Here is a 13,694-nt window from a genome sequence, read left to right on the forward strand (position 1 = left end):
GACTTGCCATCTCAGGAATCAGCCTAGTAAACCTTCGGTGTACTCCCTCAATAACAAGGACATTCTTCCTCCGTTAAGAACACCAAAACTGCACACTATTTCAGGTGTGGCTTCACCCTATACAATTGCAGCAAAACATGCTTCTCTATACTCGGATCCTCTTGCTATGAAGGCCAACATTACAGTTTGTCTTTACTGCCTGCTGTACCTGTGCTTTCAGTGACTGACGCACAAGGACTCCCACAGTCTGAGTATCCACCTTTCCCAATTTACAACCATTCCATCTGTCTTCCTATTATTGCTACCAAAGTGCATAACTGCACATTTATCCACATACTGATCTGCCATGTATATGCCCACAAACTCAGCCTGTTCAAATCACACTGAAACATCTCTACATCCTCACAACCTGTCCTCCCACCCAATTTTGTATCATCAACAAATTTGGAGATAACACACTCAGTTCCCTCTTCCAAATCATTAATATAGAATGTGAAGAGTTGGGATCTTGCACAGATATGCCTCTGACCTCTAGTCACTGTCAATCAGAAAAAGACCCATTTATGCCAACTCTTTGCTTTCTATCTGCTACCCACCAATGTCTACTAGGTTGATTCCGGAGTTGCGAGAGTTGACTTATGAGGAGAGATTGAGTAGACTGGGGCTATACTCACTGGAATTTGGAAGAATGAGGGGAGATCTTATAGAAACATAAAATGAAGGGAATAGATAAGATAGAAGCAGGGGAGTTGATTCTACTGGCGGGTCAAACTGGAACTATGGGATATAGCCTCAAAATAAGGGTAAGCAGATTTAGGACTGAGTTGAGGAGGAACTGCTTCACACACACAATCTGGAATTCCCTGCCCAGTGAAGCAGTTGAGGTTACTCCATTGAATATTTTTAAGGCAAGGATAGATAAATTTTTGAACAGTAAAGAAATTAGGTGTTATGGTGAGTGGGTGGGTAAGTGGAGCTGAATCCACAAAGATCAGCTGTGATCTTATTAAATGGCATAGCAGGCTCAAGGGGCCAGATAGCCTACTCCTGCTCCTAGCTCTAATAGAGTCATAAAGGTTTACAGCATGGAAACTGGCCCTTCGGCCCAACTTGTCCATGCTGCCCTTTTTTAAAAAACCTCTAAGCTAATCCCAATTGCCTGCATTTGGCCCATATCCTGCTACACCCATCGTACCCATGTAATTATCTAAATGCTTTTTAAAAAGACAAAATTGTATCCTCCTTTACTACTCCCTCTGACAGCTTGTTCCAGATGCTCACCACCCTCTGAAAAAATTGCCCCTCTGGACAGTTCTGTATCTATCCTCTCACCTTAAACCTATGCCCTCTAGTTTTAAACTTCCCTACCTTTGGGAGAAGATATTGACCATCTAGCTGATCTGTACCCCTCATTACTTCATAGACCTCTATAAGATCACCCCTCAGCCTCCTAAGGTCCAGAGGAAAAAAGTCCCAGTTTATCCAGCCTCTCCTTATAACTCAATCCATCAAGTTGCGGAAGCATCCTAGTAAGTCTTTCCTGCACTCTTTTTCTAGTTTAATAATACTTTCTATAATAGGGTTATTCTATATAACAATTCTTTAATATGCAATCCTATAATAGAATTGCACACAATATTCCAAGTGTAGCCTTACCAATGTCTTGTACAACTTCAACAAGACATTCCAACTCCTGTATTCAATGCTCTGACTGATGAAACCAAGCATGTTGAATGCCTTCTTCACCATTCTGTCCACCTGTGACTCTTAAGAACTATGAACATGTACCCCTAGATCTCTGTTCTGTAACTCTCCCCAACGCCCTACTGAGTAAGTCCTGCTCTGGTTCAACCTATAAAAATGCATCACCTCATACTTGTCTGAATTAAACTCCATCTGTCATTTGTCAGCCCACTGGCCCAATTGATCAAGATCTTGTTGCAATTGGAGATAACTTTCTTCACTGTCCACTATGCCACCAATCTGCAAACTTACTAACCATGCCTCCTATATTTTCATCCAAATCATTAATACAAATGACAAATAACAGTGAACCCAGCAATGATCCCTGAGGCACACCACTGGTCACAGACCTCCAGTTTGAAAAACAATTCTCTTCAACCACTGTATAGCTTCTGTCAAGAAGCCAATTTTGTATCCATTTAGATACCTCATCCTGGATCCTGTGAGATTTAACCTGATGCAACAACATACCATGCGGCACCTTGTCAAAGGCCTCACTAAAGTCCACATAGACAACATCAACTGCACTGCCCTCATCTACCTTGGTTACCCCTTCAAAAAACTCAATCAAATTTGTGAGACACGATTTTCCAATCACAAAGTCACGAGGCTTTGTGTTCTTACTTATTTTCTTACTTTGTCAGACTAAGGAAATTTGGCATGTTAGCTACAACTGTCTCCAACTTTTACAGATGCACCATAGAAAGCATTCTTTCTGGTTGCGTCGCAGCTTGGTATGGCTCCTGCACTGCCCAAGACTGCAAGAAACTACAAAAGTTCATAGCTCAATCCATCATGCATTGACACTTCCTACTGCCTTGGAAAAACAGCCAGCATAATTATGGACTCCATGCACCCCAGATGTTCTCTTTTCCAGCTTCTTCCGTCAAGAAAAATATACAAAAACCTGAGGTCACTTACCAACCACCTCAAAAACTGTTTCTTCCCTACTGCCATCAGACATTTGAATGGACTTATCTTGCACCTAGCTATGACAACACTATATTCTGCACTCTCCTCCGAATGGTATGCTGTGTAGCATGCAAGAAACAATACTTTTCATTATACTAATGTGTGACAATAAATCAAACCAGCTTTTTATCCCTCTCAAGACATTATCTGCAACCCCATGTACCATGTTGTCTGTTACACAACCACCTTGACTAACATGAGATTGTGATGCGCTTGAGGGTTAGGAGATGGGCAGTAAGTCAGGTGATCTGTGTTCTTGCTTCAATGACAGAAGCAATTTCTGTAAGGTGGGTTTTGAGCCAATCTTTGTTCCTGTAATTTCCTTTATCAAACATGGTTACTGCAGCTTTGGAGATGATTGGCTAGAGATTCCCATGTTTCATTAGCATTATCTGGGAGGCTGTCAGCTGTAAAGCTGAGAATATTTGTTGACATCCTTCATGCATGGAATGTTGACATGTGACATGCCATGTATTTGGACTTGTGTATTTTTCTGAGATGTACCTGCACCCTGCTGCTGACATGTAATTGCTCAATATCACAATGTGCACTGTGATAGGTGCGGTTGTGAAGAAAATTGACAGAAACAGTGTTTGATAACGTGCCACATAACAGCCTTCTTAGCAAGTGGAAGCCCATGGAATAAAAGGGGCAGCATGGATACCAAGCTGTCAGAGTGACAGGTGAACAAAGTAATGGTGGACAGTTATTTTCCAAACTGGAGGAAGGTGTTTCCAGGGTCTGATACTATAGGACCATTGCATTTTGAGATAGATGAGTATCTCTGAGTGTACAGGGTATAATTTCAAAATTTGCAGATGAGGATACTGATAGATTTTACAAGGAGGTGGGATTAAAGCGTTTGATAAGGTTCCCATGGTAGGCTACTGCAGAAAATGCATGGGATTGAGCGTGATTTAGCAGTTTGGATCAGGAATTGGCTAGCTGATAGAAGACAGAGGGTGGTGGTTGATGGGAAATATTCAACCTGGAGTTCAGTTACGAGTGGTGTACCTCAAGGATCTGTTTTGGGGCCACTGCTGTTTGTCATTTTTATAAATGACCTAGATGAGGGTGTAGAAGGATGGGTTAGTAAATTTGCTGACGACACCAAAGTTGGAGGAGTTGTAGACAGTGAGGATGGATGTTACAATTTGCAGAGGGACATAGATAAGCTGCAGAGCTGGGCCGAGAGGTGGCAAATGGAGTTTAATGCGGAAAAGTGTGAGGTGATTCACTTTGGTAAGGGTAACAGGAGTACAGAATATAGGGCTAATGGAAGGACTCTTGGTAGTGTCGACGAGCAGAGAGATCTCGGTGTACATGTGCATAGATCCCTGAAAGTTGGCACCCAGGTTGATAAGGTTGTTAAGAAGGCGTACGGTGTGTTAGCTTTTATTGGTAGAGGGATTGAATTTCGGAGCCATGAGGTCATGTTGCAACTGTACAAAACTCTGGTGCGGCCGCACATGGAGTATTGCGTACAGTTCTGGTAGCCGCAATATAAGAAAGATGTGGAGGCATTGGAAAGGGTGCAGAGGAGGTTTACCGGGATGTTGCCTGGTATAGTGGGAAGGTCTTATGAGGAAAGGCTGAGGGACTTGAGGTTGTTTTCGTTAGAAAGAAAAAGGTTGAGAGGTGACCTAATTGAGGCATACAAGATGATCAGAGAGTTAGATAGGGTGGACAGTGAGAGCCTTTTTCCTCGGATGGTGATGGCTAACACAAGGGGACATAGCTTTAAATTAAGGGGTGGTAATTATAGGATGGATGTCAGAGGTAGGTTCTTTACTCAGAGGGTAGTAAGGGCGTGGAATGCCCTGCCTGACTTGCCAACTTTAAGGGCGTTCAAATAGTCAGTGGATAGGCATATGGATAACATTGGATTAGTTTAGGTTAGAGGGTCGGCTCAACATCGAGGGCCAAAGGGCCTGCTCTGCGCTGTAATGTTCTATGTTCTATGATGGGCCCATTGCCCACTGGAAATTTAATTCCCAAGAAATATGAAGTGATACATTTTGAGGGAATATAATCTGAAGGAAACGGCTTGAAAAGGAGTTCAGAAACAGGGATAGCTGGGGGAGGGGTGGTTATCTGTGTAAAATTGTCAAAGGTGATAGAACAGGTTGAAAAAGTTGTTAGAAAGGCAGACAGGATCCTAATCTTTACAAACAGGCACAGAGTACAAAAAGGGCGCTGGTTTGCTCGCTTGGTTAGATGATTAGTGTGTGACTAGGAATTACACCAACAGCACATATTTGATTCCTGTTCTCCCAGAAGTACATTTGGGATCAGTCTCCCTGATCCCAAGTCATCCCTGAGATGGGATGGCAATGGCAAACCACCATTGACCAAAACTACTAAGAAAATGGCTCCAGATAAAGCATCAGCAGACAATAAGCCAGGGACCTGTCTCTGGGCAGAGCACACATGACATGATGAGAGTACAAAAACAGGGAAGTTATGATGGGTTGTTATAAAAACATTGGTTTGGGTTCCACTGGCATACTGTGTGGTGTTCCGTTCTGGGCACTCCACCTTGGGAAAGGCATGAAGGGTTTAAAAGGGTGCAAAAAAGATTTATGAGAATGCGTCCAAGGACAAGGAACTTCAGGTTATGTGGATAGATTGGAGAAGCTAGGATTGTTCTCTTTAGAGAAGATGGAAAGGAGATTTGAGAGGGGTATTCAAAATCATTAGGAAAAAATTGTTCCCTTTGAAGGGATCCAGAACTAGTGTACACCGATTAAAGTGGGATTGGAAGGGTTAGACTATGGTTGTTGATAGTCTGTTTCATCCACCTGGGATGTTGGATAAGGATTCTGACAACACTGATATTAAGGTGTCAATATGGTGAGGTAGGATATGGTGTAGTCAATATACATGTGGAACTTTGGAAGATATCACAAAAGAATGTATGTAGATTGTAAATACAAAGGAGACAAGAGTCAATATTTGTTTTGTCCCCGAGATAATTGTACAGCAGAAGGAGAAGACACTATCGGAGATTCTCTTGCTTCGACTTGATGAGTATTGATGGAACAATGCAAGGGCAGGACAGCTTACTCCTCATCATTCAAAATCTGCTGCTGGTTGCATTTGCTTTGACAGTTCTTGTGTGTTTCTTGTCAATGGACAACTTGAGAGTGTCTGCTGTGGGTTAAGTGAATTTATTCATTGCTGACAAGATCTGTCCATGGAATGAAACCTTGGTCTTGAGATGGGACTTTCCTGGAGCAAGCTGGTACATTACAATTTGACACATACATTGAAGAACAAGTCCATGTCAAATTTGCTTGTCCAGCTCTGAACCAGCAGCCAGTGCAAACAGGAAATCACAAAGTATGTTCTTGAAGACCTTCATCTGTGCTGGAGGCATCCCAGAGCAATGTATGTTTTTGATTTTTCTCATTGCACCACCTTTCTTAATAGTTGTTACTGAACTGTTGTTTGAGAAAACCAGATGTCTTGACAGAATGGATGGATCATTGGGACAGGAGTAGACTATTCATCCTCTCCAGTTTGTCCACTATTTAATTACATCATAACTGATCCTTGACCCCCACCTTCACCTCATATCCTATTGGTCAACATGAAATCCATCAATCTCGGTTTTAAATTTACCAATTAATTTAGAATCAATTGTCATTCACAAAAGAATGTTTCAACTTCTACCACTATTTGTGTGCAAAAGTATTTTCTAATTCCACTTGCACAAGGTCTGGCTCTAATTTTTAGATGATGTTCCCTCAATCCTAGTCCTGCCTATCTACCCTACCTGTTCCAATACCTTGAAAACATTGATCAAACTTCATCACCCTTTATCTTTCTAAATTCAGAGGAAACAATCCTAGTTTGTGTAACCTTTTGTAGTCCAGGTCTTATTCTGGTCAATCCCTCTAAGGCCAATATATCCTTTGTAAGATATGGTGCTCAGGACCGCACACGATACTGTATGAATGGTCTAGCCAGGGTTTGTATAGCTGAAGAATGACTTCTCCCTGTTGTATTCTAATCCTTGGGAAATTAAGGCCAGCATCTAATTGGCCTTAATGACTGTTTTTTGTATCTGTTCATGACATTTTATGATCTATGTACCTGGATCCCCAGGTCTCTTTGGATCTCTAATATTTGTCCATTTCAGGTCCAAAGAGGATAACTTCACATTCACTTGCATCAAAATCCACTTGCCACAGTTTTGCCATTTAATCTATCAATGACCTGTAACTTTTGGGTGTTTTAACTGGGGGTACATCCCAAAGATGTGCTGGGGAATCCCCACTCACTGAAGTCCCCAGTTAAGGATTGTCTGGCAACTGGCCGAGAAGTTCAAACTTCCATGGGAAATTCTCCTGCAATCAGAACATTTGGAAAGTATGATTTTAAATTATAAATTTCAGATGGTTCCGAATCCTTACAGTAATAATTACTCAGAGAAAGTTAAACCTTTGCCCCCAGCCACTGACGCCTCCCATAGACCACTCAACCATCCTCTAAAACAGCTGACTCCATCCAATCGACCCCCTCCATCCATCTCCCAATCCTTCCATTTACCTTGCAGACCTGTCTTCTCGCCTGCTGCGGGTAGTTGCTGGACCTTTCAAACTTACCTGTTTTATGGTTGTACTGTAAAGTGGAATGACTTCCTTATCTTCAACTCTGCAGTCCTCGACTGAAGGCTTCAGGAGCATGCTTCACTATACGGTTCTAACTTGGCCTGAGTCCGAAGGGCAGGGAGAAAGGAGTGACTGAAATTCCAGGTAAGAAACTCAGAAGGGAGAGACAATCTGAGTCTGCCACCCTGTGGAAATTCAGGGGCAATATAATGTTAAACTTCTATCTGTTCTGCTTGCAATGCATGGTTTTGTATCCCATCATCGAAGTTGTTAATATGGTAAATATCTGCAGCCCAGATCCTCGAGGGACATCATTCATCACATTGTCTCAATTAGACTACCTGCTCATTATCCTTACTCTCTATCTCCTGCCATGCCGCCGATTTCCTAATCAGATTTGTTATCAAATGGGTGGTATGGTGGCACAGTGGTTAGCAGTGCTGCCTCACAGCACCAGGCGTCCAAGTTCGATTCCCAGCTGTCTGTGTGGAGTTTGCAAGTTCTCCCCATGTCTGCGTGAGTTTGCTCCAGGTACTCCAGTTTCCTCCTACATGCCAATGTGTGGGTTAGGTTGATTGGTCATACTAAATTGCCACTATTGACAGGGAGTTTTGCAGGATAAATACGTGGGCTACGGGGACAGGGCTTGAGTGGGATTGTTGTCTGTGCAGACTTGATGGGCCAAATGGCCTCTTTCTGCACTGTTAGGATTTGATGAGCTTCATCTTTAGCTAACAGTCTCTTGTAAGAGACTTTGTGAAATGCCTTCTGGAAATCTATATAAATAACATCCATTGGCATTCCCCTGTCGACTATCGTGTATTACTTGAAGAGGCAGTTAATCAGACACGAGTTGTCTTTTACTTAACCAGACCCAAAGAGAGCTTTAATCAGCTGAAAGTTTTCAAGGTGTAACTTTTACAATCTGTCCCTTACCTGTTCCTTATATCTTTTCTCGTTTGTCAAGGTCTGTGCTATATTTTGCACGCTTTCATTATTCTCTTACTTCTTCAGTTGTTATTAGCAGCTGTCCATCATTTTTGGCAAGCACAGTTCTGACACTTCAGGAGTAGAAACTGATTCTGTATCACATTCAATTATTTTTTAAATGTCTCCAACTGATCACCTGCGGGGAGAAGAGGATCGATCTAGAGCTTGCCTTTTTAGACAAATCTTTATTCCAGTTGTGAGACCAAGGACGACACTCAGACTGTATGTTTTTATAAAAAACATTGAGATATCCTCACTGCTATTTTGTAAATTTGAAGCTGAACAAGAGCCATAAAATGGCTTAACTTACGTCTGCTTATGACACCAAACTAATAAACCACTTAGCAGCTTTAGGAAAACTGATACCTTGTTATCTCTGATGAGCCATTAATGATCTGTGGCCCTGTGGGCTGCATAGACAAAATTTAAGGAGAGTCATATAAAGGCATTTAGTAACTCCAGCCAACCACCAGGAGATGGCTCGTCTGCTAAGACAAAGGCCCCACAACCTTCTTTTCAATTCCTAATGGCTAAGATGTTTAGCAATATTTGGAATCCAAACGATGGGTACACTTCCTTTATCAAAGATGGTAGAAGTCATGTGACATGGGCTTGTGGAACCAGTAATATGGCCTTGCTAAACTGCAAACTATCTGCTGTTTATCATCTAACTGACAACCTCAAGTAGAAGGAGCTCTGCCAAGATTTAACAACTGGCTCCATCTATGCCTGCTGGAAACTCAGTACCATCACCTAAAAGACTGATTCATCTCTAAATGCCGATCTCATTGTGTGGAGTCAACACCACAGGAAAAATGAATTATCCAGTATTGGTTTTCAACCCACTGACATCCATGAAGGAATATCACACTGGAATTTTATTCTGGACTCTGGGACCCAGGTGAAACAACATTTATTTTCTGTATTTACCAAAAGAGTTTGGAAGTGACATTGCAATCCTTCTTTTGTATTTTGACTGTGTGCAAATAAGCTCACTGTATCTCGAGATTGCTGTGGGGTTATTAGTAGAAAATTGGATTGTGCAAAAAGAAAACAAGGATTCGGGAAATACGTCACTACTTGTAAATTAAAATACTTCTCTATCTATGGATAGGTGGTGATAAGAGAAATTAATGCTGTTTAAATAACGCTCCCCACCCCCATCCCCTTATCTGTAACAGTATTCTGCACCTTTGAAGGCTGTAAATGAAAAGCAATCCAGTTGTGCTTCATAATGAGGTGATGCTCTTCAGTTTTGCAATGTTTCTCTGCACTTGTTACAGAGGTGACTGCTGTCATTTTAAAGTATTCACTGTGATTCTCACAGAATTTTGGCCCTTGCCCAAATGGAGAAATTACTGGAGTACCCTGCACCAAGATGGTAAGAGAACTCAATGAGGAGGTACAAATTGAATCTGGGTGGCAGGCAGAGGAGTGGTACAGTGGCTGTGTATCCCTGATTTAGGACTGAACAAATGCACAAGGAGATAGATTCAATAGATAAGGGCTGCATGACACTAAATTGTGCCAGTTATTATGAACATGATGTCACACATGGCACATTAATAGCATGGTCTGTAAGAACTCTGCTGGAGGAGTGAGGCCTCCGCAATAAGCAATCTCCCACCCAGAGGTGAATTTACATTTTGTGGGGTTCTACATTCACCTTCATTTCTGTTTCTCCCCCTCCAACCACCAATTGATGTCAAGCCCCTCCTAACCCCACCCAACCTCACCCCACAGATGGACAGATTTTAAAAAATCTTTTTGTTTCATCTCTTGTTGACATGGCAATTTAACTAGCTTCTCTTCTACGTTTTTGCTTCACAAAATCATTTATTACATCATTATGGGAAAATCTTGTAAAGATGCACTTTAATTGCAATATTGCCAAATGTTCCTGAGTCATTGTATTTCACAGGTAATTTTAACTTTTTCTAATTGTGACAGATATTGTTAAAAATATTTTCAGAATGACTTCCACGCTTGGAAAGATTATATGTAAACCATCAATCACCAGGTTGATAGTGTCGCTTCATTTTAACTGTTCCTAATTTTAATGGATTTTCTGGAAGAGCAGACTCTTGCCCTCTTCAGTCCTGGACAGGAGAGTTGCCCCTTCTCCTCTCACTGCTCAATGGCTACCCTGAGTCCCAACTGATTTGCTCAACACTCATGACTTTTTTCACCATGCCCTGGTGGTGCCTCACACCTTGCCCCTGCTGCTGGCTACACTGCCCACTTCAGCCCTAAATAAATAACAGGGTCTTCACCTCTCCTGCTTCTCTCCTTAATCACTTCAAACATTTGAACACGACTGGAGTCTGATGTCATGCTGCTTTGCCTGCTGAGAGGTTCATTTATATTTGTTGGTACCCAGCTTGCCATCCTTTGTCGGCTCCTCCATGTTAACGATCTATTTTTCTGACATTGAGTACTGCATATGCACAAATCTCTCCAACTAATATCGGCCAGACTGAAGCCTTGTCTTCCATCTCACTGCAAAGCCTGTTCCCTGACCAATGACTCCATTCCTCTCTGTGGCCACTGTCTGAGATTGAACCAAATGATTTGCGACCTTGATGTTCTATTTGACCCTACGTTTTGCTTCAGACCATTACCAGGACTGCCCACTTACACAACATTACTCATCTCTGCTTCAGTTCACTGCTGCTTGCCCAGCTCACACATGTCCCGAGATTAACTTTGGAAGGCAGTGTGTCCTGTTCAGGATTTCTAATGATGACGACATTCAATGCAAAAATCCATTTTAAGAATTGAATTTTAAGGGGCTTGCAGGAGTGGAATTGGAGGCCATTTGGCAACCTGCTGCCCTGGCATATTGCCAGTGATGGGAAAGGTGAATGACAGCACAACCACACAAAGACCACTTAAGTGGCCAATTAGCAGTCTCTTTCCAATATTGTTGTCATTTTACCAGTGGAGTGAACCCTTCACTGGTAGGTTGGAGGGTTCACTCGCCACTGGTGGCAGAACATAAGAACATAAGAAATAGGAGCAGGAGTAGGCCATCTAGCCCTTCGAGCCTGCCCTGCCATTCAATAAGATCATGGCTGATCTGTCGTGGCTCAGTTCCACATTCCCGCCCTCTCCCCACAACCCTTAATCCCCTCTCTTATCAAAAGCCCATCAACCCGCGTCTTAAAAATATTTAGCGAGGTGGCCTCCACCACTTCAACGGGCAGAGAATTCCAGAGATTCACCACCCTTTGAGTGAAGAAGTTCCTCCTCAACTCTGTTCTAAACCGCCCCCCCTTTATCTTGAGGCTGTGCCCCCTAGTCCTGCTATCCTTTCTGAGCGGGAAGAGTATCTCCACCTCTATCCTATCCATCCCATTCATCATCTTATACGTCTCAATGAGATCTCCCCTCATTCTTCTAAACTCTAACGAGTACAAGCCTAATTTATTCAGCCTCTCCTCATAGTTCAACCCCCTCAACTCCGGCATCAGCCTAGTAAACCTCCTCTGCACTCCCTCCAAGGCCAAAATGTCCTTGCGTAAGTACGGCGCCCAAAACTGCACACAGTACTCCAGCTGCGGCCTCACCAATGCCCTATACAGCCGCAGCAAGACCTCCCTACTTTTATATTCAATCCCCCTTGCAATGAAGGCCAGCATCCCATTCGCCTTCCTGACCACCTGCTGCACCTGCAAGCTGGGTTTTTGCGACTCATGCACAAGGACCCCGAGGTCCCTCTGCACCGTCGCCTGCTGCAGTTTTTCTCCACGTAAGTAATAATCCTTCCTACCATTATTCCTACCAAAGTGGACCACCTCGCACTTGCCAACATTAAATTCCATTTGCCATTTCCTGGCCCATTCGCCCAGCCTATCTAGATCCTTCTGTAGACTCTCCCCACCCTCCGCACAATTTGCCTTTCCACCAATTTTGGTGTCATCAGCAAATTTCGACACCATACACTCAGTTCCCTCCTCCAGATCATCTATATAAATGGTAAATAGCTTGAGGCCCCAGCACCGACCCCTGGGGCACTCCACTAGTCACCATCCGCCAATCCGAATAGCACCCATTGACCCCCACTCTCTGCCTCCTATTTGACAACCAATCCTCTATCCACGCTAACACCCTACCCCCAACTCCATGCCCCCTGACCTTCTGCAATAACCTCTTCTGAGGTACCTCGTCAAACGCCTTCTGAAAATCAAGAAAGACCACATCCACTGGCTCTCCTCTATCCACCGCCCTAGACACATCCACCGCCTTAGACACTAGGCAGGACACCTAGTGAACTCTGGCTCATGTATAGACTCCCAGCAACAACGGCTGCCCCATGGAAACACTGCCCCCTTCCCCCATACACCTGCTCCTGGTAGCACTGCTGGGATTAGCTGGCAGCTCATGGAGATGGACCCCTTCTCCTTGAAGGAGTGGGCGCCTTGCTAGCAGCTGTTAAACTGCATAACTGACATAGAATCCAGCCCCAGGTCCCCAAATAACAGGCACAGGGTTTCCTCCAGCTTTCCAACCTGCCATCAGGGGCACTGCTGAGCTGACAAAATCCAGCCCAAAGTCTATGGGCAAATGCCAATGTAATGAATGGCCAGCAGCAATTATTTGCTGTTGATAGAACAACACAAACTGACTGATACCTCATTTGACTTGATGTCCAAAGATGTGTGGGTTACATTGATCGGTTATACTAAATTGCCCTTTAGTGTCAGGGGGATTAACAGGGTAAACATGTGTTGTTACAAGGGTTGAGTCTGGTGGGATTATTGTTGGTGTGGGCTTGATGGGCCAAATTGTCTTTTTCTGCACTGTAGGTTTTCTATGATTTTAAATTTTGTTTGGTAAAACTCCTTTGAATGCCATGGAATGTTTTACTACATTAATGGCACTACAGACTTTGCAAACAACAACTGTTGTGCAGTAATTTTAATTTACTATGGATGGAATATTTGAAAATAAGGATTGCAAATAGACAATATTGTTGAAGGGCCAAAATTACTATATAAAAGCTTACCCCAGCTAACTAATCAGAAAATGCAGAAGAATAACAACAAGAATCTGAATGCTGTCCTAAGATTTGTAGGTTATGTTGATTGGCCATGGTAAATTGCTTCTTGGTGTCAGGGGGATTTGCAGGGTTAACACATGGGAGTTACAGGGTTAGGGCCTGGATGAGATTGTTGCCAGTACAGGCTCAAAGGGCCAAATGACCTCCTGCTACGCTATAGTGATTCAATGAATACTTCAATGTCCTGGGCAACCTGTAGGACTAAAATCAGTAACTCCAGCCCTGCAGCACACTCTCAGTATTGCATTGAAGTGTGCTCAAGCTTCTGTAGTTTGAACCTACAACCTTCTGGCTCAAAGCAAGAGAAGTCA

Source organism: Carcharhinus amblyrhynchos, chromosome 2 (assembly GCF_965287045.1).
Source record: "Carcharhinus amblyrhynchos chromosome 2, sCarAmb.v2.hapA, whole genome shotgun sequence".
Taxonomy (NCBI): Eukaryota; Metazoa; Chordata; class Chondrichthyes; order Carcharhiniformes; family Carcharhinidae; genus Carcharhinus; species Carcharhinus amblyrhynchos.